Source organism: Ranitomeya imitator, chromosome 4, assembly GCF_032444005.1.
Source record: "Ranitomeya imitator isolate aRanImi1 chromosome 4, aRanImi1.pri, whole genome shotgun sequence".
NCBI lineage: Eukaryota > Metazoa > Chordata > Amphibia > Anura > Dendrobatidae > Ranitomeya > Ranitomeya imitator.
This window is the reverse complement of record NC_091285.1, coordinates 658,006,891-658,012,890: the sequence shown is the minus strand read 5'-3', so window position 1 is coordinate 658,012,890 and position 6,000 is coordinate 658,006,891.

The window sequence follows — 6,000 nt, the reverse complement described above, 5'->3', positions numbered from 1 at the left end:
ACCTGGTCATATGTACAATACCTGTATGAGCAGGATTCAGAAAAGGAATGTCCATGTGGACACGCTGGACAGAACGGCTCCTGTGTGCACAGCTCAAAAAAAGAGGGGTGGAGGCCTCCCCAGTCTTGTGGACACAAGAAAACAATTATATGAAACCAGAACACATGAGCTGCGCGCACAGTGAACAAGCCCGTAGAGACATGTTCACACCACCAAGAGACTTGAAAACACAAAAAAAGCACAGTAAAACCAAAAACACACTGTTGCAAAAAAATCACAGTGGACAGCAAGTGCTAGTAAAAAGATGGAAAAAACAGGGTATTTGGTTGATACGTTTTTTGCAAAAAATGTATGTTAAGCCGCTCTACCAAACGTCAAGGTATACCCATATCAGAGCAGTCCTAACTAATGTATGTAATCCCTATCTGATGTATTTAAAACCTGGTCATATGTACAATACCTGTATGAGCAGGATTCAGAAAAGGAATGTCCAAGTGGAAACGCTGGACAGAACGGCTCCTCTGCGCACAGCTCAAAAAAAGAGGGGTGGAGGCCTCCCCAGTCTTGTGGACACAAGAAAACAATTATATGAAACCAGAACACATAAGCTGCGCGCACAGTGAACAAGCCCGTAGAGACATGTTCACACCACCAAGAGACTTGAAAACACAAAAAAAGCACAGTAAAACCAAAAACACACTGTTGCAAAAAAATCACAGTGGACAGCAAGTGCTAGTAAAAAGATGGAAAAAACAGGGTATTTGGTTGATACGTTTTTTGCAAAAAATGTATGTTAAGCCGCTCTACCAAACGTCAAGGTATACCCATATCAGAGCAGTCCTAACTAATGTATGTAATCCCTATCTGATGTATTTAAAACCTGGTCATATGTACAATACCTGTATGAGCAGGATTCAGAAAAGGAATGTCCATGTGGACACGCTGGACAGAACGGCTCCTGTGCGCACAGCTCAAAAAAAGAGGGGTGGAGGCCTCCCCAGTCTTGTGGACACAAGAAAACAATTATATGAAACCAGAACACATGAGCTGCGCGCACAGTGAACAAGCCCGTAGAGACATGTTCACACCACCAAGAGACTTGAAAACACAAAAAAAAGCACAGTAAAACCAAAAACACACTGTTGCAAAAAAATCACAGTGGACAGCAAGTGCTAGTAAAAAGATTTTTGTGTTTTCAAGTCTCTTGGTGGTGTGAACATGTCTCTACGGGCTTGTTCACTGTGCGCGCAGCTCATCTGTTCTGGTTTCATATAATTGTTTTCTTGTGTCCACAAGACTGGGGAGGCCTCCACCCCTCTTTTTTTGAGCTGTGCGCACAGGAGCCGTTCTGTCCAGCGTGTCCACATGGACATTCCTTTTCTGAATCCTGCTCATACAGGTATTGTACATATGACCAGGTTTTAAATACATCAGATAGGGATTACATACATTAGTTAGGACTGCTCTGATATGGGTATACCTTGACGTTTGGTAGAGCGGCTTAACATACATTTTTTGCAAAAAACGTATCAACCAAATACCCTGTTTTTTCCATCTTTTTACTAGCACTTGCTGTCCACTGTGATATTTTTGCAACAGTGTGTTTTTGGTTGTACTGTGCTTTTTTTGTGTTTTCAAGTCTCTTGGTGGTGTGAACATGTCTCTACGGGCTTGTTCACTGTGCGCGCAGCTCATGTGTTCTGGTTTCATATAATTGTTTTCTTGTGTCCACAAGACTGGGGAGGCCTCCACCCCTCTTTTTTTGAGCTGTGCGCACAGGAGCCGTTCTGTCCAGCGTGTCCACATGGACATTCCTTTTCTGAATCCTGCTCATACAGGTATTGTACATATGACCAGGTTTTAAATACATCAGATAGGGATTACATACATTAGTTAGGACTGCTCTGATATGGGTATACCTTGACGTTTGGTAGAGCGGCTTAACATACATTTTTTGCAAAAAACGTATCAACCAAATACCCTGTTTTTTCCATCTTTTTACTAGCACTTGCTGTCCACTGTGATTTTTTTGCAACAGTGTGTTTTTGGTTTTACTGTGCTTTTTTTTGTGTTTTCAAGTCTCTTGGTGGTGTGAACATGTCTCTACGGGCTTGTTCACTGTGCGCGCAGCTCATGTGTTCTGGTTTCATATAATTGTTTTCTTGTGTCCACAAGACTGGGGAGGCCTCCACCCCTCTTTTTTTGAGCTGTGCGCACAGGAGCCGTTCTGTCCAGCGTGTCCACATGGACATTCCTTTTCTGAATCCTGCTCATACAGGTATTGTACATATGACCAGGTTTTAAATACATCAGATAGGGATTACATACATTAGTTAGGACTGCTCTGATATGGGTATACCTTGACGTTTGGTAGAGCGGCTTAACATACATTTTTTGCAAAAAACGTATCAACCAAATACCCTGTTTTTTCCATCTTTTTACTAGCACTTGCTGTCCACTGTGATTTTTTTGCAACAGTGTGTTTTTGGTTTTACTGTGCTTTTTTTTGTGTTTTCAAGTCTCTTGGTGGTGTGAACATGTCTCTACGGGCTTGTTCACTGTGCGCGCAGCTCATGTGTTCTGGTTTCATACTGGAACATGGTCTGATTATACCACAGCTCCTGGGCAGGGGGGAGCAGAAGACTATACCCTATTGATTGACTTTAGCTATTTATCCTCTAGTGAGAAGTAAAACACAAATGTTTCTGCTAAACTGCAAGTAAATAAGGGAATAATGTGCAATAAAAATGTATATTGTGTACCGTTTTAGGCTACTTTCACACTAGCGTTTTTTGACGTATGCCGCAATACGTCGTTTTGGAGTAAAAACGCATCCTGCAAAGTTGCCCGCAGGATGTGTTTTTTCTCCATAGACTTTGCATTGCGTCGTGTTTTGGCGCACCGTCGGCACAAAAAAACGTTGCATGTAACGTTTTTTTGTGCGTTGAGTCCGCCATTTCAGACCGCACATGCGCAGCCGGAACTGCGCCCCCTCCTTCCCGGACCTTACAATGGGGCAGCGGATACGTTGTAAAACTGCATCCGCTGCCCCCGTTGTTCATTTTTTTTGCAGTTTGCATCGGTACATCGGGCCGACGCATGGCAACGGCCCCGTACCGACGCTAGTGTGAAAGTAGCCTTAGCCGGAAAAATGTAAATACTTTTATACCCAAAAATGACAAAAGTATCCGAGGAGTGATACCTCTATTGGCTCAGAACAACAATCATATTTGCAGCTTTCAGAGCACAGACACATTGACAGCGCCGCAGCCAATCAGTGAGGTCAGCGTCTCTGAAGGGGGCAGTCCGTCTACATGGGCAGTCCGAGACTGGTACATGGACCAGGGAAGGTGAGGAGGACGGCTGGTTTGTTTGTTATTTTAACAATCTGCAGCCAGAGAACATTTCTGTTCCCATTAACAGATGGTAACAATGTAACAGATAACAATGGAGTAAAGAGCCCGGACAGCTCAGTCGGTAGAACATCACAGCAGATGCCTACAGTATGAAAAAGTTTGTGTACCATCATATCTGTGTAGATAATTATACCTTCACTGTTTCCTTATAAGCCATAAATGGAAAATATCGATCTTGTAAAATAACTTTTTTTATGATTAGATTTTCCTATGGATGGAACTTCATATTTAGAGAAATGTGTTGTGAATTCTGTGGCTGAGTTCACTTCTGTGGTCACAAGTGGTATTGCAGTCTCTGGGCTTCCTCCCTCAGGTGTTTTGGTGAGCTCGTTGGCTGCCTTGCTATTTAGCTCCACCTGAGTCTGTCTTCCTTGCTCCTTGTCAATGTTCCAGTGTTGGATCTGAGCTACTGCATCTTTCCTTGGGCCTGCTGCTCTGCTAGATAAGTGCTTCTAGTTTGTTTTCTGTTTTTTCTGTCCAGCTTGCTATTAACTTTTGCTGGAAGCTCTGAGAAGCAAAGGGGTGCACCGCCATGCTGTTAGTTCGGCACGGTGGGTCTTTTTGCCCCTTTGCGTGGTTTTCGTTTTAGGGTTTTTTGTAGACTGCATAGTTCTCTTTGCTATCCTCGCTCTGTCTAGAATATCGGGCCTCACTTTGCTGAATCTATTTCATTCCTACGTTTGTCTTTTCATCTTGCTAACAGTCATTATATGTGGGGGGCTGCCTATTCCTTTGGGGTATTTCTCTGAGGTAAGTCAGGCTTGTATTTCTATCTTCAGGCTAGTCAGCTCCTCAGGCAGTGCCGAGTTGCATAGGTAGTGATAGGCGCAATCCACTGCTGCTTATAGTTGTGTGAGGATAGATCAGGTACTGCAGTCTACAGAGATTCCACGTCTCAGAGCTCGTCCTATTGTTTTTGGTTATTGCCAGATCTCTGTATGTGCGCTGATTACTGCACGCTGTGTTGCCTGATTGCCAGCCATAACAGAAATGTTAGCAGGTATGTAGAGACCAGATCACCTTGTTGTCAGAAACATGGTAGGCTATAGTGATGAGCGAGTCTACTCATTGCTCGGGATTTCCCCAGCACGCTCGGGTGGTCTCCGAGAATTTATGACTGCTCGGAGATTTAGTTTTCATTGCTGCAACTGAATGATTTACACCTACTAGCCAGCCTGAGTACATGTGGGGGTTGCCTGGTTGCTAGGGAACCCCCACATTTACTCAGGCTGGCTAATAGCTGTAAATCATTCAGCTGCCGCAATGAAAACTAAATCTCCGAGCAGTCATAAATACTCAGGGGTCACCCGAGGGTGCTCAGGAAAACCCGAGCAACGAGTACACGCGTTCGTCACTAGTAGGCTACTTTCACATCACATCAGGTTTTTTGATTCAGGCACAATCCGGCAAATTTTTTTAAAAACGGATCCATTGTAAATAGTGAAAAATTGATGCAATGGATTCGTTTTTCTGCAGGATCCATTTTTTATTTTTAACCCGGGAATGGGGGGGGGGAGAGAGAGAGAGAGACTCCAGAATGGAAAAATAAATGATTTGTGTAAAAAACTGGATCCGGTCGCTGGATTCGGTCATTTCACCATGCGTTTCATGCGTTTTTCGCCAGATCATTCACTGTGCGATTTTCCACCGGACAGAAAAAACGTTCCTCTGGACGTTGTCTCCATCTGCTGGAGAAGTAATTTTTGACGGATCCGGCAAAACAATGGATGAAAAGTTAGGCCATCAGGCACAATCCGGCGCTAATACAACTCTTTGAGAGAAAAACGGATTCGTCGGAAAAAAAATCCGTTTTTTTACAAAATTCACCGGTATTAGGGTGGTCTGCAAGTCAGACCCTCAGGGATATTGGATGTTGCCAGATATGAAGATGCTCGAGCAGTGATGGGACAGAGACAGAGATGATCTGTTTCCATTGCCATAAACCTTTAATCAATTACACCTTGCCTTATATACTCTTTCGAGTAGGCGTATACATTCTGGTTATGTGTACATTAGCTGTTTATTACAAATGATATCATTATTGATTGATCAGGTGTTTTTCCATTAGACGTGATCTGTGAACAGGTGTTCAATAGCATAAGGTTGCAAAATCAATGTAATTAGCCTCCCCCTCATACAGTTTATAACCCGTTATCTACCTGATAGGTATTACCACCCGTCATTTGCTTCCCCATATCAGTATAAGGCTGGAGTCACACACAACGTATAAAAATACGGTCCATTTTTTACCGACCAAGTACGCAGAAATGCTCCCTGAACAGTGATCCATATGTCTTCCGAAGGCAAGGTGTGGCTGCGCATTTTGCACATGTAAACCTCTGTATGGCATCCGTATGGCGAGATTTTCTCGCTGTCTTGCAAAATGGACATAAAATGGATCCATGGGCTGAAATATCCGTGAAAACATATATACAGTCTATATATGTCAGTGAGACACACATATATATATATATATATATATATATTTCATACAGAGCTAGATAGCAGAAAAGCCGGTAATTCAATTGCTGGCTTTTCCTATCTCCTTATCAAACCCGACAGGATATGACACATGGTTTACATA